Raw genomic sequence first — 23,030 nt, 5'->3', positions numbered from 1 at the left:
GGATGGAGGTTATTATCATGGCCATTTTAGAGCTGCGGAAGCTGAGGCCAGAGAGGTTAAGAGTCTTACTCAAGGTCACGTGGCTAGCAAGAGGCAGAGGCAGGATTTGAACCCAGATTTAAACCCCAGGGCTCTCTCTATTATACCTTACAAGATCTACTTGGCAAATGTCTTTAGATAAATCCTCGACCCTTGGTGCCTTGGTTTCCCCAACTATGAAACAAGGAGGTTGGAGTTGATGGCGTCAAAGTCTCTCTTCCAGCTTTAAAATATGCCGCAGTTGAATGGGCCAAGGGTCTGTCCCCAGCCTTATGCCAGTAAAAAGACAGCATGGCTTGGGTCCATGCTGTGTGGCCTCAGACAAGTGACTTTACCTCTCTGAGCTATAGTAGGGTTCCCGATAAAAATTTCCTTTTCTGAAAATCCAAGGGGCTGGATGAAGCAATCTATGGGGACCCCCTTGCAGATCTAAGATCTCTGGGATAGAAGTTCAAGGTGAAGTTACAAGCTTCCACACCATCAAGACCTCGAGTCTGGGGTTCTTGCTGACTCTGATGATGTGGTCTCAGACTATCCCCCCAACCCCTTCCCAGCTGCACAGTGGCTAAGAGCCGATACCTGGGAGTCTGACGGACCAGGTTTAAAGGCCATTCCTCGTTCAGTGACATTGGACACATCCCCCTCCTCGAGTCTCAGCGTCCCCATCAGTAAAATGGGGCTGATATTACCACTTCCTTCCTAAGGTTACTGTGAAATGAAATGATGATGTGAACGTGGTACCTGGCACATAGCAGGTGCTCAGCAAATGTTTGTGTAGAGAAATCAGATGGTGACACGTCTGTGAGAGCCAGCAGCCTCGCTGTTCCGTGGAGGGGAGAAAGCCAGGCTGAATATCCAGATTCGGAACCAAAGGAAAGAGCTGTGTTTTCCAGGAAAGCCACGGAGCTCGAAACAGCCCGGATGGCCTGGAAGCCGAGGAGGGCTGGGAGCCAGCCAGCGGTCGCTCCCAGGCTTCTCCACCCAGACCAGATGCCGCCTAGGGCCGGATGAGGAGACCGTGGCTACTGCCGTGCCCTCCCCCTCTCGGGCCGTCTCCCTTCCCGGCATAGCCACATCCTCCACCAGAGCCTCTGAAAAGCATTTCTCAGCGGGAGTGTAGTCCCTCGGTTAAAACAAGCTTTGTCCCACCTCTGTCGACACAGGGAGTTCAGGATAACAAGGAGATGGCCCGGGCTATGTGGCCCATTCTCCACACCTCCAACCTCCCATTTCCAATCTGGGACCGAAAGACCATGAAGATGAAGGGAAATGACCCATATGAAGCATGTAGCCAAACAGCCAGCCTCCCGTAGGGTATCAAACGATGCTGATTCCCCTTAATGCCCATTTAGCACATGAGAATACTGAGACTCAAACAAGTTTCATGGTCTTTCCCAAAGTTACCCTGCAAGTGAGCAACTGCTGCTGTTCAGTCGCTCAGTGGTGCCTGACCCTCTGCGACCCCATCGACTGCAGCACACCAGGCTTCCCTGTCCTTCACCATCCCCTGGAGCTTGCTCAAACTCATGTCCGTTGAGTCAGTGATACCGTACGACCATCTCGTCCTCTGTCGCCCCCTTCTCCTCCTGCCCTCAGTCTTTCCCTGCATAACGGTCTTTTCTAACGAGTCGGCTCTTCGCATCAGATGGCCAAAGTATTGGAGCTTCAGCTTCAGCGTGGTATAATCAGGATCTCCAGGCTGGACTTAGGGATCCTCTTCTCCTGGTTGTCTCTGGAATCGCGTTCTGTATCACTTAGAACTAGGTTTCTACTCCAGCTTCAACACTTAGAGGCTGTGTAACCTTGAACACATAGCTTCACCTCTCTGAGTCTCAGGCCCCTCATCCACAACCTCTTTCTCTGGGAATGGTGAGGATTTGATAAAACCAGGCTGGTGAAGTGCTTGGCATCCTGCCTGCCCTGATCATGATTGCCAACACTATTAATGTTAGTAGTTATTAATTTTATAGGAAAGAGGATTTACCTCACAGTGATAAAACTGGAAAACACATTCCCACTCTCTGGGTGGGGTCCATTATTTTAGAGTCCAAAGGGAATTTGGCAGGGCATGGCCTTCTCTGGAACCCTGGAGGCAGGCTCACAGGTCAGGGAAAGTGTCAGTCGCTCAGTCGTGTCTGACTCTGCGACCCCATGGACTGTAGCCCGCCAGGCTCCGCTGCCCATGGAGATTCTCCAGGCAAGAATACTGGAGTGGGTTGCCATGCCCTCCTCCAGGGGATCTTCCCAACCCAGGGATCGAACCCAGGTTTCCTGCCTTGCAGGCAGATTCTTTACCACCTGATCCGCCAGGGATGTCAGGAAATGTTGGGTAAACTGGAGACGCCTAGAGGCTGCAGCATCCGGTCCTGGACCTGCTCCTGGCCTGCTCCCATGTCCCATCTGCTTGTCCCCGGAGCAGCCCCGAGGCCCCAGCGCATCTGGCCGACAGCAGCCCCTCCCGGGCTCCTCGCTGGCTGCCCAAAGGCCCCGTTTGCTCCAGGCCACCTTGTTCCGGAGACTTCCTGCCTCTGGCCTGGAATGTTCTTCTCCACTGGCCCAGTCACAGGAGGAAATGTGCGCAGCATGGGCCCAGGGGTTCCAGGAGTGCGGTTTGGCACCTCTGTCTGGGAGAGGTCAGAAAACAGAAGCCCGATTGGAGAGGGAGGGAGGGGGAGGGAAGGCGGGGCGGGGTCCCTTCCAGACAGGCTGACTCAAACCCTCCGGGAGGCTGAGAAACTTCCGACAAGATGGCCTTGATGTTGGGCTAACGGAAAGCTCGCAAGGCCAAGGATTCTTCCCTCCAATTCTCTGATCCTCCTTTCTTCCTTCCTCCATCCTTTCAAGAAATATTTATTAAACGCCTGTTGTGTGCCAGGTCCAGGGGCTACAGCAGGGAACAAAACAGATACGCTGCTTCCCTGGAGGGGCTGGCATTCTCGAAGGTGTGGATTGTAATAAAGGAGACAAAAAGTCTGGAGTCAGACTGCCTGGGTTTGAATCGCTGCCCTGACACTCACCAGCTGTGTGACTGTGGGCAAGTCACCACACCTCTCTGTGCCTCGGTTTCCTCATCTAAAAAATGGGGGTGATAGCTCGTCCCTCACGGGGTTGTTCCAGGGATTAAATGAGTTTACGCTGGTCATGTTCAGAAGCTTGTCTGGTTTGTTGGAAGCACTATGTAAATGCTGGAAAAATGAAGTGAATATAACAGGTGGTGACATATGCTGTGAACTAAAATATAAAGAGGAGTGGGGCATAGAGATGGGGGTGGATGCTACTTTAGGCAGAGTGTTCACAGAAGGCCTCTGATAGAGATTACCTTCGAGCAGACTTGAATACAGGCAGAGGAAGACATATCACTGTCTGATGGGAGAGCTCTTCAGACAGTGGGAAGGGCCAGTGCAAAGGCCCTGAGGAGGAAGCAGGTTTCACAGGTTCAGAAAACAGCATGGCTCCATTCATTCAAGCATCCATTCAAAAGGCAGCTAGTGAATACCTTCTAAGAGTCACATACCTTATTGGAGGCTATGGGAGTCTATGCTCCACAGTAGGGCAGGTAGGTGCAGGAACACGGCACAGTGAGTGCTCTGAGATGTCACCTAAAATCCAGTCTTGCAGCAAACTAGCCCTACTGGGCCCACCTCACAGACCGGATGGGGTTCTTGGCAACTTCCCTATAGTTCCCTTGACTCTGGGGCAATGAATCAGCTGCAATTCATCACAGAGCCTGCCCGGGCTCTGTTGTCGAAACAAGAGCAATCTGGTGAGAGAAAGATGAACCAAGTCATTCTCACTTTCAGCTTTCACGGGACAGCGTGGATTCTTTGTGGAAGCGGAGAATGTTCCAAAGTTAGTCAGTCGTGCCTCCTGCCTGACCCTGTTGCTGGCTGAGTTTGTGGCCCTGGCTCTGTACAAAGCAACGGGAAGGTGACCAGAGAAAGCAGGGAGGCTTCTTGGAGGAGGCACCATCTCAGTTGAGCCTTGGAGGGTGTGAAGCCTTCTCTTAATGGAGTGGTGGGGGGACAAGGCACCTTCGCAGAGGAAACTGTGCAGAGGTGCGGAGGCTGGGTAATGTGAGGTTAGAGAGGGGGGCGGGGGAGGAGGGGGCGGGGATTTTGCAGGGAGGGCAGGAGATATGGCTGAGAAAAGAAGAAGGGTTCAGATTATAAGACCTGCAAGTCGCCAAATGTATCCCGTGGGTAATAGGGGGCATGGGTGGATTTTAAGCAGAAGAGTGTCCATTTTTCTAAAACGACCCCAGCTCTAACCCACATGACTGATATGGGGACTGCCTTGGAAGAGGAGAGACTGGAGGCAAGAGGCCAGCAAGGGGCCTGATGGGCTGACTGCAAATCCTCCTCCAGCTCCAGGTCTACCCAGAAGCAGCAGTCTTTGGAGACTCCAGAAATCAAGGGCCTCCCTCACAGAGTCGGGGAGTATGGCAATCTCCCCATTTTCTTGAGGAATTCTTCCTCAGCTCAGATGGACACAATTGCCTCAAAAGCCGTTTCCATGGCAACCGCAAATGCTCCAAGAAAAATCTTGGAATAGCAGAGGAGTGGGGACGGGATACACTGAGACGAGTCTTCATGGGAAAAGTCAGGTCACACTGGGCAGTCCCAGGGGCTGAGACCCAACCCCTGCCCCCAGAATCCCTGATGCCACAGATGAAGTCTGGTCGCCATGGCAACACTGATTCCCCATCCTTGGGCAATGCCAAGGGGCAATCACAGCATACAAGGTATGCTGATGCTGGGATGCCAGCGGGAGGTAGTAAGTTCAGGAGCATGGATGCAGACGAAAGGGCAGCCTCTGGGGTCTGATTTTTGGATTCAGAAAGGCATCCTCTACCCAAAACCGGGGTCTGGGAAACCCTGCTGCTGGGTCTTGAAGTCCATCACTGGAGTTCTACTTTTAACTCCCCCACAACTAACTGCACTAAAAGTCATAACGGCCTGGGAGCCAACACCCCTCCCCCCGACTCCCCCACCCCCTGCCCCGCCATCCACTGTCTCAGGCTGGTTCAGGGCTAGGTTGTGGGTGTGGAGAGAGGCAAGGGAGAGAATGGTTAATGGGACCTCCCAGGGATGAAACTTGACCCCCTGCCCCATCTTCCACTCCAGTAGACCTGAGGAGTATGCGGAGTACGCAGCTTAGAGCTCAGACTGACAGAATCTCCCATCCTGTCCCTGGTTTGCTGTGTGATTTTAGGCAAGCATTTTCCCTCTCTGGTCAGTCCAGACAACCAGCCCACCAAACTCAAGCTCTCATGGAGGCCGAATGGTGGAGGGGCTGAGTGCCCAGCTCGGGAGTCAGGGTGCCTGGGTTTAATCTCAGCTGGGGGCCAGGGGAGGATTTTACTTGCCCCATGCCTCGGTTTCCCCATCTGCAAAGTGGGGGGAAATATTGCCTCCTTGCACAACACTACTTTGGGATTAAATAACTAGACTTATGGAGGGTGCTTAGCATTGATCCTGGCTCTTGTTATCTCACTACTGATGAAAACAAGGTCAGAAGCGTGTACATGGGGGGCACACGTATGATCCTGACATTCCCAGGCTCCAGGGAGGGGAGGTCAAGGGGAAAAGGCAATCCAGATCGGGAGGCCAGGTGGAGATAAGCTGCCGAGAGAGGAAGGGAGGGTCCCTGGCTATGAGCACAGGATTCTGTTCCCCTTGGGCAGCCAGAGGGAGGTCGATGACCTGTACGCACCCACCCAGGACAGGGTTTATGGGAAGTTGAGAGGGACCTCTGGGGGAACTCAGCACCCACATCCTTCCAAGACAATCTCTCCTTGCGCCCAGGAGCCCAGCGCCCCAAGCGTGGTGTTCAAGGCCTCCGGGCCTTTGCTCTTGCGAGTCCCTCTGCTGAGGGTGCCCTTCTCCTGTCCGCTCACTCCTCCCAGCCTCACTACCCTGCTACACAAAGGCAGGCAGAGCAGCCGGCAAAGAGGTGAGAAGACAGGGAATGATGGTGCTGACACATACCCGGGCCGGCTGGACACTCGGCCTTCCTTATCTCCCCATCATCATCCCACCCGGGCAGGGGATGCTTATTATCCTCACTCAGCAGGTGCTGAAACTCAGGCTCTGAAAAGGAACCAGATCAGGGTCACCAGGCAGCCCCAGTGGAGGCAGGACTTGAACTTGGATCTGTGGGCCTGCACAGCCCGTGCTCCAGGGCGCTCCAGCTGCAATCCACACAGCTGTTTAAGATGTTCCCTGTCCTTATCACAGCGCTTCCAAGCACCCTGGGTGGGCTGCCAGGCCCGAAAGGCTGTGACAGTGTTCAACCTGCATCCATTCCCCTCTTGGGTCTGTCTTTCAGGCATCCTTGGAGGATGTCCTGGGGTGGGAGGAGCCAAAACCACCCTGAGGCTTGGGTAGGGGGTGGTGATAACATTAACCCTTACTTGTCGGGCGCCAACTGCATACCCAGTACCTCTACTCAGAGCAAACCTTCAAGGTGGGCATTTTCGTTCCCATTTGGCAGATGTGGAAACTGAGGCACAGAAAAGGAATGCCACCCACCCAAGATCTCACACTTAGGAAGGGGCAGAGGTGAGATTTGATCCTGGGCTGTTCTGATGCCCACATCTTCAATCACTGTGACTCTGACGGCCCTTGGTGGCTGGGGGCACCGCTGTGTGCCAGGCTCTTTGTTCTTGCACCTACTGACTCCCCCCACCACCACCCCCCGCCCCATGCACAGGGCAGGCAGGGCAGCAGCATCTCACATATCCACAACCCCACCAGAAAGAGCCCCCAGGGACCCTACCCAGCCACGTCTAGCCAGTTGCAATCGCCACCCACCATGCTCCAGGGCAGGTGGGGGCTGCAGAAGCCTGTCCAGCAGGGAGGACCCCTGAGAGGTCCTGGAGCCCCAAGCCGCCCTGGCTGCCAGCAGCTGCCACAGGGTCCCTGGGGCACTCAGGCAGGCTCTGGTCCCTTGGAATGACCTGGCTCCGGCCCAGCCAGCTGACGGAAGGGCTGGTGTTGGTGAAGTGAGTAACATACTCGATTCCACCCTGTTCCCAGGCTCGAGGAAGGGGGTGGGGAGGGAAGGAGAGGAGGAAGGACAGGCTGCCCCTGACTCTGACCCCGTTACTATGCCGTCACCTCTTCCCAAGGAGAAACTCAACCTTAACCCAGAAAGGGTCTCCCTGGGAAAATTGCTTCCCACTCTCAACGGGAAAAAACAGACAGCTGAAGTCCAGAGGAAATTCCAGAATCCTATAAGCCATTGCCGGAGAGGCTAGAGCATCAGGGGGTGCCACCCCCACGTTACAGACAGAGGACAGCGGGCCCAGAGCCGAGGAGAGCTTAAGCCTTCCATAGCTGCAGCAAAGCAGGGCCAACCGGGCCCCTGAGATCTTGGGTCATGGCTCAGTTTGTTCATCTGCAGAGTGGGCCAACGTAAAGCTTTCATGAGATCACACGTACAGGGTATATAGGTTGACCAGTCATCCCAGTTTGAGGGTGTCCTGAGAAACAGGACTTGTGCTGCTAAAACCAGAACATTCCAGGCAAATCAGGACGGGTAGGTGGCCCTACCTATATAAAAATCCTGGCTCCAACAATCAAACCCCGTGTCTGTGATGTTTAAAGAAAGTGACTACTTCTGGAGTCAGATAACACTGAGTTTGTATTCTGGCTCTGCCATCATTAAAAAAAGAAGAGGAAGAAGAAAAGCAAACAAACTTTGTTTTAGGTTTTCATTCGATTGTATTTCACAGATCTTTGCCAGGCACCATGCGAGGTGTGGGGATGCTATAGAGAGAAGTGTGGGCGAAAACTGGTGCCTGGTGGAGCTTAGAAAGACGCCAGACATCAGCACACAGGCGGCAGGAAGCAGAGCCCTCCTGGGAAGTCACTTGATTTCTGAGACTTGCTTTTACCTTGAAATGGGGGACCCTCCACTTAGGACCTTCCCTCGGGTGTCGCCTGGGCCCTGAGTTCATCGCTCAGAACCAAGTCAACAGCATCAAAAAATCTCTCCCTGGGTTCTGCTACTTTCCAGAGAAGGTCCCCTCTCTCTCTCCCCTCCCCACCCCCCACATCAGAACTTCTAGAAAAACCCACCAAGTCATTAGAAAGCTCTTCCTTTTTTTTTTAACTAAACTGAACTCCAGCAATCTACCACGTTCCCCTCAAGCCTGGTTCAGCCCCCTGGAGTCACAGGATAAGCCGGCCACCTCCTTCCCCTGGCAGCGGCCACTTCCTCACTTTAACCTTGACCAGCGCTTCCTCTGGACCATTCTTAACCCCTTACCTGCTGACTCCTACCAACTGGAATGGCTGTTTCCCCCGGGGCCAGAGAGAGGGGGTGCTCCACAGGCTGCTTTGACTTGCAGGCTTTTTTTTTTCCCCCTCAAATTATGTGTTTGCTTGTGTCCCGGCTTATGCACTTGGTCCAGAAGGGTTGGGGGTCAGGGGGTGAAGCTCCACAGAGGCTTACGTATCCAAAGGAACGTGAATTAAGAGTGAGAGTGAAAGGAGGAAGAGAAATGTGAGTGGAGACAGAGAACAGAGCCAGGGCTGAGAGGAAAAATGCAGACGATAAGTAATGTCCTAAATACTTAAGTCTGGGTGGGCCACACAGCAGACGCACCAGATTCCTAGCCTGGAAAAGCAAAATCAGTTACAGGAGTCACATGCCCCTTGGCTTAAAACAAACCCACGCTGGGGGAAGGCAAAACCTTCGGGGACCAGGAGCAGAAGGAACTTTGTCCAGAGGATATGGCAGGATGCACACAGGTCAGCGTCCTCGGTGAAGAGCTGATGGTAGATGCTGCCTTGAGGTTTCGGCTGCGCGAAGCTTCCAAGCCGGCTGCCTGAATGCAGCGCCCCTTCCTGTAGGCTGGCAGCTCTGTCCCCAAAGGCTGTTAGCAGGAGCCACTTTCCCCAGACGTGCCAGGAAAGCAGTGACTATTTGCTTTTGTCTAGACACCCAGGGTTATGCACTGCCGGCCTCACGGGAAGAAATTTCTAGAATGTCTGGGAAAGGGCCCGAACTGTGGGGCCCTTGAGGCATTCTCCCTGATGCCATTTCTCTGATATTTTTATACTTTTAGCTGCGGCAGTGTGTTAGTTGGTCAGCCGTGTCTGACTCTTTGCAACTCTATGGACTGTAGCCCACCAGGCTCCTCTGTCCATGGGATTCTCCAGACAAGAATACTGGAGTGGGTTGCCATTCCCTTCTCCAGGGGATCTTCCCGACCCAGGGATCGAACCCCGGTCTCCCTCACTGAAGGCAGATTCTTCACCATCTGAGCCACCAGGGAAGCCCAGCAGGGCATTCTCTTCTGTGACAAAGACTAAACCCAACCATGCTCTTCACCAGCCGGGGACAGGCCTGGGGTGTCATGACGTGCACTGCCCGGGCTTGCCTGTCTGTCACCCTGATCTGTAGAAACAGGACGCCGGCAAGGACACCCGCAACACCTAAGGGCACAGCTTTTCGGCCATTACTTTCTGCAGAGGAACTCTGTGTCCATTGGCTACCAGCCCATGAGGACCCATTTCTCTTCTGCAAACACTTCATCGAGGGGTCAGGCATTCAAGGAGTCTCTTGGAATGAGATGGCCAGTGTGCTGTGAGGCATTGGCAGGACCACCCGTGGCCACAAGGGACCACCAGGAGCGCGTCTTAGCCACGAGGATGCTGTGATGCTGGAGGGAGGGGTGGATCCTACGTAAGCCTCGAACAGGACCCTCTCAGGCCACATTTAAGTGGACCGGAAGGACCCTTCTCCTTGCGACATCCAGGAAGCTGGAGTCAGGCAGAGGAGCTAATGTACAATATCACAAGAAATCCACGGACATTAGTGTTTATAACCCTACTTCATAACAGCACTGGCTATTAGCCTAATGGGCATCCATGCACAATTCTAATTTGGCTTTTCTAATAGAAATTTTTGACTAGGCAACATGACTCCATCTAATTGATGACATTCAAAATTATCTAACATTATAAAAAGGTAAGAATGCAAATCCTCATTCCTTACCTACCACCATCCACCCAGTCCCCACAGCACCTAAATCCTATTATTGGTGTCTTACGTTTCCTTTCAGAGAGTGTGTGTGTGTGCCTGTTAGTTGCTCAGTCGTGTCCAACTCTTTGCAACCCCATAGACTATAGCCTGCCAGACTTCTCTGTCCATGGGATTCTCCAGGCAAGAATATTGGAATGGGTTCCCATTCCCTTCTCCAGGGGATCTTCCAGACCCAGTGACTGAACCCTCTTCTCCTGCATTGCAGGCAGATTCTTTACCGTCTGAGCCCATTCAGGGTATCTTTAAACAAAAACAAATATATATCCTAAGTTCTTCCCTGTTTTGCACTAAGGTTGGTCTATTACACACACTATTTGGCATCTTATCTTTTTTAACCAGCAATGTACCTTGGAGATGATTTTCTATCAGTATGTAAAGAGTACCCATCCTTTTTCATGGCTGCATAGCATTTCATCATTGGATTTGCCATCATTTACTTAACCAGTCTCCTAAGGCTGGGCACTAGGCTTGTTTCCAATCTTTTAATGTTAGAGTTCATCATCACGTATGTGTTACAATAATTATAAAAGATCATTGTGTGTGTGTGTGTATGTCATTCCTCTCTTATTCTTCATTGTGTCTGGGGTTCTCAAACCCTTTCTTTTATGACGAGCAAGCAAGTTTTAAGCCCTCCCTTTTCACTGGCTGTTCTGTGCTTTAATCTATCAAAAAAAAAAAGATTCAGAGCCATGTAGACTGGGTTCAGAAAAGAATTCTGCGGTGGATGAAACTATCTGCAGAGTGAGGGAGACGGACTTAGCCCCGAGGGCCCCTCAACAGCACCCAAGGGTAGAGCCAGACCCTGCAGGTTCCCAGAGAAGAAGGCACTTGGGCTGGAGGAATCAGGCTACACAGGCAACAGGGTCATGACGGGCCAGCCAGCAGATTTCTGGAGTTGACCCCGAGCTCAGAGCCTGGGGCCTAAACCCACAGGAAGCCATTTTCTGGAGCTGGTTTGGCAACCTTGACAGCCCCCAGCAGCTGCCAACTTGAAGGTGTTTTCAGGTTTCATTCTGTTCTAAAATAAATCCAGGATCACATGCCTGGAGTGTGGAGGAACCTCTCCCCTCCGTGAACTGGCCCTTGCCTTCCCAGCCTCTCAGGAAAGGATCCAAAGTAAGTTTCCACGCATTTCTCATGAAGAACAAATCTTGGCGGGCAACAGGGTGCCCACCCCACGCCCAGGCACTCCTCATCTCTCTCCTTGTGGCATTCACATCTTCCCAACTTGGGGCGGGCCCCAAGGGGCTGACAGAGGAGGCTTTGTCTCCCTCCTCCCTGCCCCTCACCCTCCTGCCAAGAACCCTGGCAAGGACTTACTGCGTAGGTTTCCAAGGGCCCCCGAAGTTTGTAGCCACAAGTGGGGACCCTTGAAACTGCCGTGATGCTGAGTCATGGGAAGCACCACTCTCAGCCCTCAGGATCCTTCCCATCCCTCACTTTGCTCCAGCCTCCCAAGAGCCCTGATGCTACCCTCACCTCACAAGTGCAGAAACTGAAGCTCAGAGGGGTCAAGCAACTTGCCCAAGGTCACACAGCTAGAAAACAGAGGAGCCGAATTTGATCCCAAAGCCATGGTCAACAAGTGATAGGGAAGTGGGCAGGTTGTAGAGCCAGACCATCCCAGTTCAAATCCCAGTTCCGACACTTACGACCTGTTGTCACTTAAATTCTCTGTGCCTCAGTTTCTAGATCTATAAAATGGAACAGAAATGGTTCCATACTCCTCAAAGTTGGTATTAAAACTAAATAAGAGAAGGAATAGAAAGCACCCAGACAATGCCTGGTCCACGTTAAGTTCTCAGTAAATTATCCATCACTATTTATATTATTATACTTGTCAAGTGTGATTACAATTCTTACGATGGTATAGCTTGCCCCAGACATGAACGTGGTACAGTCATCAGAGAGTGTGACTCTACAAAACCTCCTCTCAGGGCTTCTTTCACACTGATGACAGACTGCATATTTCTCATTTATGCATTCAGGAAATGCATAATATGTTTAATGTATAAAATGTATAATTCAGGAAACCTCAATGCGTACATACTATCTGCCAGGTACCAGGCAAGCAGCTAGGAAGTAACCTCCCCTCCTAAGAAACCCAAAGCCAGATTCCTCCTCCCTCTGCTCCTCTTTCCATGGCTAGAATCACAGCTCCTTACTCCACTTGGCCTTCCTCTCCCCAGCTCCCACCTTCCAAGGAAATGAACCGACAACTTGAAATGAGCCCACCCCTCAGGTGGGGCCACACGCTCACTAGTTCCACTGACCATCCTGCTCCCCTCCCCTCCAGCCTGATACCTTCCTTGCTGCAAAGCATTCATTCATTCATCCATTCTACAACAGGAATAGAAGCGGGGCCAGGAAGCTCTATCTTAGTTGTATTCAAAGAAACAAGCTGATAGCCATAAGCACTTATAATTAATTCAAAATTTTACTGCCACCTCTCAAAGAACCACAAAGAATATTATAATAGGTGTTGATGGTGTAAATCCAGATCACCTTTATAGGGTAGAGGGGGGCACCCAGCTCACTGCTGCAGAGAGTGCTAAATATCACAGCTTATAGCTGTCCCCTTCTCCCGAGAAATGCCCTCAACCAAGCTCCTCCCTCACTGCCGTGGGGTACAATTCAGGCTCCGAGGTCCTCTGTTGGGATCAGGCTGAGGCTGTTTTCCACCTGAGACCACATTCTTGCTGAGCTCCTCCCCCTGACAGATCTTTGAATACAAATGCAAGGGTAGGCCTCGCCAAGCTCACTCATCAGGATAAACAATACTTTTGTGGCAATATTTAAAAATAAAAACTAATACATAACCTGCATGATGGGCAAAATGTCAGAATGTGCAGTCACAATGAGCACCAACCTGGACCGGCATGACCCTGCCTCCCTCCGCTCCCCCAGGTCCCAGCCCCGCCTGAGACCCGCCCTGGACGCCCCCCATTCACCAAACCCTCGCCTCGGGCTCTGCTTCTGGGGCGCTTCCACCTAAGATAGACATCTAAACCAACAAGGACCTACTGGGGAGCACAGGGGACTCTGCTCAATGTTCCACAGCTGCCTGGATGGGAGGGGAGTTTGGGTGAGAACGGGATACATGTTTAAGTGGCTGAGTCCCTTGCCTTTCACCTGAAACTGACATGACATTGTTTGTTAATCAGTTATACCCCAATACAAAATAAAAAGTTTAAAACAAATAAAAAAGATACCTAGCTCAGAAGCCAAGACAAGTCGCTGTGTTTTATTTGTTCTCTCTTGTGTATCCCCCACTTCAAAAGAGGCTCTGGAGGGCCCCTCAGCTCCTCCGCACTCAGCCCCCCTCGCTCCCAGCCGGATCAGGCTCCTGGCCCCGCTCTCTGGGTTCTGCTTCTCCTCCCGCTCTTGCGTTCTTCTGGTCCATGACCAGCATCTCCCCCTGTCATCTTCTCTCCCCTAATTCTCTCTCTCCTCGCCTGCTGCCCAGACTCTGAGTCACGAATGGAGCCCTCACATGGCGACCATCGCATCCTCTCGCCCTCATCGGGCACCCACGGCAGGCCAGGTACCTCCTTCCCTCTGCAGTCCAGCTCTGGTTCTGGCAGCCGGAGCCTTCACCTCCACACCCAGTTTCTCCATCCTTTCTGGGTGTCCCCCCCTCAGCCTCACCTTGAAGGAGCCCAAGAGGCCATCTCAGCTCAAGCGAACTCCAAACTGTGGGGTCTCCCGATCCAGTTACATCTCCCAAACGCTTCTGAGACTGTCCCGGAGTTGCCGGTTTTCCATGTTGGCCCAGCAAGGGCAAGGGAAACTGAAAAAGTCCTTAACCATCCTCACCATTTCAGGAAAGAAACGGTACCTAAGGCCGATAAAAATCGATGGGACGGGCCCTCACCTTTATAAGATGTAAAAACTTTACTCTATGAGAAAAACTCACTCTGTTGTCTGTTTTCTCTTTTCATTTCTCTGCAGGCTGGTTTGAACACAGGGCCAGATAACAGGTTCCAGTAGGCTGGGGTTGTCAGCATCATCATTTGATGCCCAAGGAAGCTGAGATCTGTATCACAGCTCCATGTTCTGTCCAAACCTTGAATCTTCCCCCCAAGGGAAACCGAGAAAAGATAAGAGGTCTGGGTTCCAGGCTCAACTCTGCTCCTAAATTTCAGAGAATCTGCACAATTCTCTTCCCCTCTCTGAGCCGTGAGCCCACGGATCTTTCAAAGGACCCTGAGCTGGAAAGTGCCCTCTGATCCAGCAAAGAGGACGCGGGGCTCAGACACTGCCAGGCCAACCTCAGGAGCCAGCATGGCTGGAGAAATGGACTGGACACCAGGCCTCTTTCTCTGACATCACATTTGGGCCTCAGTTTCCTCTTCTGGGATTGCAAATGCTGCAATTAAAGCCCTCTGGGTCCAAACTCTGGCTCTGCCCTTACAAGCTGTGTGACCTTGGGCAAGTCACTTAACCGCTCTGTGCCTTTACTTCCTCACCAACACAATGGAAAGGCAAGGGAATAGTCTATGAGAGGCCCCCTCAGACCTGACGACCCAGGCATTCCCTACCCCAGGTTTCTCCATATGAGTCAAAGCGATGGGACCTCTCTGTGGGGCTGGACCAAAGTTTCCAAGGGACACAATTCTGGTCTTTAAATGGCCAGGAATATTATGGCGCTGAACACAAAATTCCCATGCTTTTTTTTTTTAACAGTGTGAAGTGAGTGAAGTCGTTCAGTCATGTCTGACTCTTTGCAACCCCATGGTCTGTAGCCTGTCAGGCTCCTCTGTCCATGGGATTTTCCCAGGCAAGACTACAGGAGTGGGTTGCCATTTCCTCCTCCAGAGCATCTTCCCGACCCAGCAATCGAACCTGGGTCTCCCGCACTGCAAGCAGATTCTTTACCATCTGAGCTACCAAGGAAGTCCATTTAACAGCCTCAAAATAATTCTGTGTGTTTTAAAAACAAGGCACACTACCTCAGAATAACTCTAGTGAGGACTGGTTTTCCCTAAGGGAAAGAGGGGGCTTCAAGTGAAGGTCCCCGAAGTATCCAGGAGCTGCCCACTGCTCACGGGGCTCCTGTGTTCATTCCCTGCAGACAGTTAATAAGAGGCCATGGCATGCTGGGTGCAGGGTGGGCGCCCAGGGCATGTTTCTTGGTCAGCTGGGGCACACTTCCTCTGACCACAGCCAGCTCCCAGAGCGAAGAACCACCCAGGATGCAGCCGGCATCTGACCTTGAGGACCCTTTTACCGGGGACGGGAAGTGCTTGGTTTTGCCCAAAGATCTATCCACCCAAGTTCTGGAAGATGTCGGCTGGCTCAGGGCATGGGCCACTGAAGAAAGAAGGAAGGAAAAAGGCAGGGACCCGGCAGCCAGCCTTCAGCTCGGCTCCCCACGGTGGCCTTGCTCTGCACCCCATACGCTTCCAAACCTCCTAAGGAACTTGAATGTCTGGGGGTGCCCCCAACCCTTCCATATGACATCCTAGGGGAGAAACCAGCCGGTCACCACCACCTCCACCCCCACCCCAGGGGACAAGGATGACACCCAGAGAGGCCTTTCAAGTGCTTCCAGAACTGCTCACTACCCTGGGGGCCAGGGCTACCTCTGAGATCACCCCCACGTCCACGCAACCACCAGGGATGGAGCTGACAGAGCCCTAGTTTTCTAGAACATGGCTCTCAGCAAGGCGCAGCAACCTGCCAAAGCCCCACAGCAAGAAAGCAGGAAGGGGCTGAACTTGTCACTAAATTTGCCCCGGGGACACGGACAGCTAGTGACCAAGTCGCAAATGCCACGCATATACCAAACTCTGGGCTCCAAGCTAAGCGTGTCCCTCACGTGTCCAACTTCCCCAGCCCCAGGTTCTTTCCTTTAAACAACCAGTGGCAGCCAGTACCAAAAAAATAAAAATTAAAAATTAAAATATTCCCTCCCCTAGATCCATGTTCCTGCAAAGTGTTGGTCGCTCAGTTGTGTCCGACTCTGTGAGACCTCATGGACTGTGGCCTGCCAGGCTCCTCTGTCCATGGGGATTCTCCAGGCAAGAATACTGGAGTGGTTGCCATTCCCTCCTCCAAGGTATCTTCCTGACCCAGGGCTCGAACCCAGGTTGCTTGCATCTCCTGCATTGGCAGGCAGATCCTTTATCCCCAGCACTACCTGGGAAGCCCATGTTCCCCCAACTCTCCCCCTACAGGGCCTGCAAGGCAGCATCACCCCCATTTCACAGATGAGGAAAACGAGGCTGCAAAGCTAGAAGATGAGAAATTTGAAGCCAAGCAGTCAGATTCCAGAAGCCCCATGCCATTCTGCCTCTCCAAACACACCTGGACGAGACAGGCTTCTCCCCCTGGTCTCCCGGCACCGGCTCCAACACACACACACAGAAAGAAGGCTCCTCGAGTCAGAGGACAGTTTTACCAGCTCAGCAGAAGGGGACGGGACCCCAGGCTCCTCATCCGCGTCACAGGACGCAGCCTTGACCACGCTTTAACCACAGCAGCCCGTAGGCTCTGACAGAAAGCCGCAGGCCAGCAGGCAGTGTAGACGAGGGGTTGCCAAGATTGCAACACTCACCCCCATGGCCTCCCAGGCACATTCGGTTTCTCAGCTCTGCTGATGTGCAGCTTTGTCACGTTTAAAAAAATAAAAGTCACTGCAATCCTACAAGGAAAGGGAGGAACAGAGAGGTTCCAGTGGAGCAGTGGGGAAGGCTACGGGACTGACTCAGTCACTGCGTGTCCTCGGGTCCTTGCGGCCAGGGAGGCTGCCCCTTTCTAACCTCCTGGAGCATCCCCGACCACAGTGTCCCCTTCCCTTCACCTTTGTGCACAGAGCCTGGGGTCCACCATCGAGGGTGCTCCGTGCTGGCTGGAGGCCCCAGGCTCACCAACCCCTCTCCAGAGAACTGTCATCAGCTGCTGACGCTTCAAGGCGAAGGAGTGGATCCCTTTGGTTTTCAGTGGAATGTCCAGATGAGAACAGGCTTCTGAGGAATGGGGCATCAGATTCATTAATGTTTTGATGGAGCTATGGAAGACTTGTGCCTGCTAAGTTGCTTCAGCCGTGTCCGACTCTTTGCGACCCCATGGACTGTAGCCCACCAGGCTTCTCTGTACATGGGGATATTCCAGGCAAGAATACTGGAGTGGATCGCCATGATCTTCCCAACCCAGGTGATCAAACCCAAATCTCCTGCGGCTCCTGCATCGAAGGCAAATTCTCTACCGCTGAGCCACCGGGGAAGATAATGTGAGCTAACCCTAGTCGGTGTAGGGAGAGTGTGACATCAGTGGAAAGAACTGATACCAGTTCTTTCAGAGTGTGTGTCTGATATCAGACTCTAATATCAGAGTGTGCTATCAGTGGAAAGAGGAGGAGGGCAGGTGGGCTCTGGAGAGACGACAAGGAGGACAGGAACAGCTCTTGCGGTGTCTAGGCCAACATAGGCTGAGGCATCAGCAGCCTGATTCCCTTCGTTATGAGCTGTGTGGCCTTAGGAAGCCAATTAACCTCTCTGATCTCAGTCTCTAACTGAGCCTCATCCTTTACAGGAAAAACAAAACAAAACAAAACAGCTGCTAACAGACGGGGTTGGAGCAGAAGAGGGTGATTAAAGAATTCAATCTCATTTCAGAAAGTATTTACGGAGGACCCGCCAGGTACCCCATCTTTAGGGCCCAAAAATCTTCACAGGGATGCACCAAGTGTGGGGCCCACTGCTAAGCCCTTTACATGGATTATCTCCTTTTGTTCTCACCCCATGACTCAGGGAAGAACCTGCTGTCAGTCTTGTTTACAGGTGAGAGACAGGAGGCGACCCGAGGTCACCCAGCTGGTCCTCGAGGGACTCAGGATTCGAACCCGGGTCTGCCTAATGCCAAACTGAATCGATACTCTGTGAGCCCCACTGAAGGACAAAAAGCCAGGGCCACTGAGGGTTTCACTGGCTTTTTGTGCAATCAGTACAACCCTCACTGGCACTAAAGAATCTGCCTGCAATGGGGGAGACCTGGGTTCGATCCCTGGGTTGGGAAGATCCCCTGGAGAAGGGAACAGCTACCCACTCCAGTATTCTGGCCTGGAGAATCCCACAGATAGAGGAGCCTGCTGGGCTACTGTCCATGGGATCGCAAAGAGTCGGACACGACTGAGCGACTTTCACTTTCACTGAGGGTTGGCAGGTGTTCCCAAAGCAGAGAGGGCGGCTGTGAATCAGGGAATGGAAGGGAGGGGTGAGCACCCACAGTCCCTCTGGACCTCCGTTTCCTCGGCTGTAAGAGGGGGCCCTTTGCCCCATCTCCTACTTTTGTGATGAGTCCACGTGATACCAAGAGAGGAATGACTGGTCCCCAAAGAGGATCTTAGCAGCAGGAAGCAGGATTGGGCAAAAGTCCAGCCAAGCCTCGGTGAGTGAAAACGACCAATCCCTTCAGGCAGTGGAAACAACACATAAAGCTCTTAGAGGGCTTCCCTGGTGGCTCAGTGGTAAAGAATCTGACCACCAATGCAGGAGACACCGGTTCGATCCCTGGTCTGGGAAGATCTCACATGCCGAGGACCAATTCAGCCCACGTGCCACAACTACGAGCCCATGTGCCGTAACTACAGAAACCCTCGCACCTAAAGCAGCCACAATGAGAAGCCCGCACACCACCACGAGAGAGTAACCCCCACTCACCACAACTAGAGAAAAGCCCGCAGCAATGAATGCCCAGCATAGCCAAAGATAAGTAAATAAACTTGTTTTTAAATAGCTCTTAGAAGGAGGAACTTTGGGGTGCTGCTGGCTTCCCAGCCCCCTGGAAAATGTGAGCTGCCAGAACTGGGAGAGACCAAGAATATGGAGCAGACGGGATGCATGGAGCAGAGGCCAGCCCAGTGACAGAGAGGAGACCCCAGGCCCCAGGCTGATGGATCCCAGGCCCACCAGGAGTCAGTGATGGGGAGATAGAGGGCGTGGCCCAGTCAGCCTCTGGGAAGCCACCCTGCCCTTCCCCAGAACCCTGCTTCTGATTTCCCTTCATGTCTGGGATTTTTCACAGGAGATGAGGAAACACAGAGAAAGAAAGGCCCATGTAAGCCGGACAGACCCCACTGCCCCCCAGGAAAAGAGGGACGGTGATCTGAGGTCTCCTCCCCGACCCTGCAGTGTTTTCAGGCCACACCAGCAAGTGGGGGAAGCCGGGGTGAATCTCTGACCCTGGCACCCTCCATCCCTGGCATTTCTAGCCTCTCTTGGCTCAGGACTTCCAGTTCCCATGGCTCCCCACCCCCAACATCTGAGCCAGGCCCCTCATGTACAGGCCACATGTGATTTTCAGCCCCAACTCTGTGCCACTCAGCATCTAACATTAAACCATCCAATGCCCGCCCCCCACCCCCGCCATGAGGAAAGTCCTTTTATCACCCCCAATTTCCAGTGGTGGAAACTGAGGCTCAGAGAAGTTAAGTGTCCTTTCTGAGGTCTCACAGCCAGCGAGGGCTGGAGCAGGTTTCAGGACAGGTCCATGAGCTGGCGGAGTCCTGCTTCTACCCTGGGTGGCCGCTCTTTTCTCAATCAAGGGACGTCCTTTTTCTTCCTGGCCCAAATCCCTGACAGTTGAAGAGGCCCCCAGTGAGTCGCATCTGTCATAAAAGAGATTGAAAATTGCCCACGCTCCCAGAAGACCTGCTCTTGACGTCAGTCAGCTCTACCCCTGGCAATGGGGACGCAGCAGACCCTTCAGTGCCCAGCCTGGTTCATCTGGCACCAGCGGGCAGTGGCCCTCTCCCCCAGGAAACACATCCCATGCCAGCCACAGCTGTCATCCTAAATCAGCTCTCTTTAACCCTGAAGGAAGCACCTTGTTTGTTCCAAGCTCGATGCCTCCAGCTGTCAGCAAGTCCTGGGCACCCTAGGAGAGGAGACCCAACATCCAGTCCAGAAAGCCAGCAATGCAGAGAAATACTCTTCCCTCTGAGCTGCTTTCTGGGCCAGACAATCCAGGAGATAAATCCACAAACCAACATACCCTTCTGCCAAGCTGGAATTTCAAACTCAATTATCTTGGGATCATCTGGAATCTTCGATGGTCCAAATGTTTGAGTTTAAGCGCCGAGTTTGGGGAGGACAAGGTCAGGGGACAATAAGATGCTGTTCCAGTGAAATGGGGCATACTGGACCACCCAGAAAGTTGGATGGGACCTTTGAGGCCCTTCAGAACATCCAGACTCCCTCCGGCCACTCCCTGCTTCCATCCGCTGCACCCGATACCCCACACACATCAAACCTCCAAACCTCTGCTCATGCCGCTCTCCCAGCCAGACATATCTTTTATTTCTGGCCAATTTTTCCTCCAGGCACTCAAAGCCAACTCATCCTTGGAACCATATCAAAATATAAGCCCCCATCACCAGACACTGTTTCCTGATTTCCCCAATCAAAGCTATGCCCTCTTTGCTCCTGTGGAAGTTTTCACACTGAACGCACCAGGCGGGCACTGATGGGAGTGACTTTAGCAATGAGCTCTAGGTTGCAAAGGTCGGGTGAAACTCATTTGAGACTTCTGACCTCCAGAAAGCTAAGGTCATAAATGTATATTGTTTTAAGCCACAAAGTCTGCAGTGGTTGTTATAGCAGCAGCAGGCTCATACACTGACTATCTGAGCTCTTCATTCATTCCACACCCGGGAAATCATAGATTCTGACAAATGTTCGAACAAATTCCACTAACAAGGGATGGGCATGTTTTGAATGTCCCCTGTCCCGAAACACCACCCCAGATCACTAACTGAGCATGGCAGATATTCTCTCAACGACTCAGATGGGGAGCTCTCTGGCGGTCCAGTGGTTAAGACTTTGTCTTCTAATGCAGGGGTTGCAGGTTCGCTCCCTGACCGGGAAACTAAGGTCTCACATGCCTTGGAGCCAAAAAACCAAAATGTAAAGCAGAAGCAACATTGTCACAAATTCCACACAGACTTTAGAAATGGTCCACATCAAAAAAAATCTTTTAAAAAAACTCTGAGACAAAAGGAAACTGAGACTCAGAGAGGTCATGTGACTTGCCCCAGCTCACGGAGGTAACTGGCTCCCAGGAGCAGAACCCTGGTCTACCTGGCCGCACCCCACCAGCCCTCAAGTCTCTCTGACCCTTGACACCCAGAAGTTAAAACTGAGCGTGCTCGCTGCTGTTTCTTGCACCAATCACCCTACCCACCCACCTCCTTGCACAAGAGCTGCCCTCAGCGGGATCCCAGGGCTAAGATCAGAGGATCCGAGACATGTACCCCAAGAAAAGCAGAACCGATTCTGACGTGTGCCCGAAGAGCAGCTGACCACCCCCCTGCTGACTCAGCTGCTGACACTTCCAAGGTTGCCAGAGTGTCTATGGTGGGTGGAGCACTCCCCTTCCCACCCACCAGAGCCCATGGGGCAAAGCACTAAGCCTGGAGTCTAGCCAAAATGACCTTTCCTGCGCCAGCAACCTGGAATCACAAGGCACAAGATGCCCACATCAACCCTGACATTCAAAGGCGAATGTCAATACCCACTTCCCCAAGAATAAAATTAGAGGTGCCTTCATCAAGCTAGCCATGTGCTGTGCTCCTGTCTGAAGGCGTGTTAGTTTCTCAGTCATGTCCGACTCTTTGGGACCCCACAGATTGTTGCCCGCTAGGCTCCTCTGTCCATGGGGATTCTCCAGGCAAGAATACTGGAATGGGTAGCCATTTCCTTCTCCAGGGGATCTTCCCGACCCAGGCATCGAACCCGGGTCTCCTGCATTGCAGGCAGATTCTTTACCCTCTGAGCCACCAGGGAAGTTCACCAGCAAGTGCTCCCGTGTATTCATATGTATTTAACCCCCAACAGCCCTGAGAGCATCCCCTCCCTTAGAGATAAGGGCACAGAGGAGGCAGGAGGTTAAAAGGCAGAGACAGATCTGAATTCTAGAGCCGGAGGCTGCAGAGTCCGTGCCAATCTGACAGCAGCAACATTACTAACAAGGCCTCTGGCTTCCACCCAGCGGGGCAAGAAATTCTACTCTCTCTCTATCACGCTTGTGCCAACGTGGCAAAAATACAGAGGTTCCAAAAGAGGAGTAAATTAACCTGTCTCCTAATGTTGCCTGAAAAACGCCGTGTCCCGGGGCCCAGAAGCAGCACAAAGTGACCGCCAAGCTGCACCCCAGGCCCGAGACCTCAGCCAGGGCCACACAGGGAATCCTGGCCTGGGGGCCAGACCAACCCCAGGTCCCTAATCTCACCAAGGGACCTTCGGGGTGTCACTCAACCCATCGGGGCCTCACTTTCCTCAGATCTAATATGGGGACAAACGTAACTACGACCTCCAAAGTCCCACGAGGGCAGGAAGTGCTTTGGGGAGTGTCAGATACAGAGCAGGAGCTCATAAATGTTGCCTGAGTGACCGAAGAAAAGTCTCTGTGACCAGCCTGCCTTCCTCCCCCAAGACCTTGGGAACAGGGACTGAGCCTGACCCATCTCGAGTTCTCCCACGGGTGAAGCTTTTACTCCCCGTGGGTTTTCAGTTCCGCTCCGTTCAGTTCAGTCGCTCAGTCGTGTCTGACTCTCTACGACCCCGTGGACTGCAGCCCACCAGGCTTCCCTGTCCATCACCAACTCCTGGAGTTTATTCACAGGAAGTCATCCACAAGCACCTACTATGTGCCCGGCCAGGTCAGGGCCTCAGTGACATCTAGGACCCACAGACGGCCTCAGGCTGTGTGCTCACGTGCCACCCCCTTCTCTGTTTTCTGGCTGGTGACTGCAGTACTTAATCGTGCTGGGCTTCCTTGGCCCAAGATGCCCACCCAGCTGCCTTCTAGTAAGCAAGCCTGGCCCATTCTGGGGATTTGGGCCGTGACTCCTGCACTTCCACTTTCTGGAGAAATACAGCCCGAGGAAAGCCCTGACCCTTATCGCACACACGCACTCACACACACCAGCCTTGTAC

At 52.8% G+C, this 23,030-nt stretch overlaps 1 protein-coding gene across 3 annotated transcripts in view; it reads right to left on the bottom strand.

Moving 5' to 3' along the window:
- CMKLR1 (chemerin chemokine-like receptor 1) overlaps positions 1-23,030 on the bottom strand; it is a 47,628-nt gene that overhangs the window by 20,848 nt on the left and 3,750 nt on the right. Inside the window, exon 1 of one of the 3 annotated variants that reach the window (XM_070475461.1) lies at positions 16,496-16,595. The exons of the other annotated variants lie outside the window; for them this stretch is intronic. The gene's annotated coding sequence lies outside the window, so the exon portion shown is untranslated. Of the gene's footprint in view, positions 1-16,495; positions 16,596-23,030 lie in introns of those variants that run through there. 3 annotated transcript variants of the gene reach the window in all.

This window comes from Odocoileus virginianus, chromosome 12 (assembly GCF_023699985.2).
Source record: "Odocoileus virginianus isolate 20LAN1187 ecotype Illinois chromosome 12, Ovbor_1.2, whole genome shotgun sequence".
In the NCBI taxonomy this organism is placed as follows: Eukaryota; Metazoa; Chordata; class Mammalia; order Artiodactyla; family Cervidae; genus Odocoileus; species Odocoileus virginianus.
The sequence above is the reverse complement of the archived record's forward strand: the minus strand, read 5'-3'. Positions and strand labels throughout refer to the sequence as shown.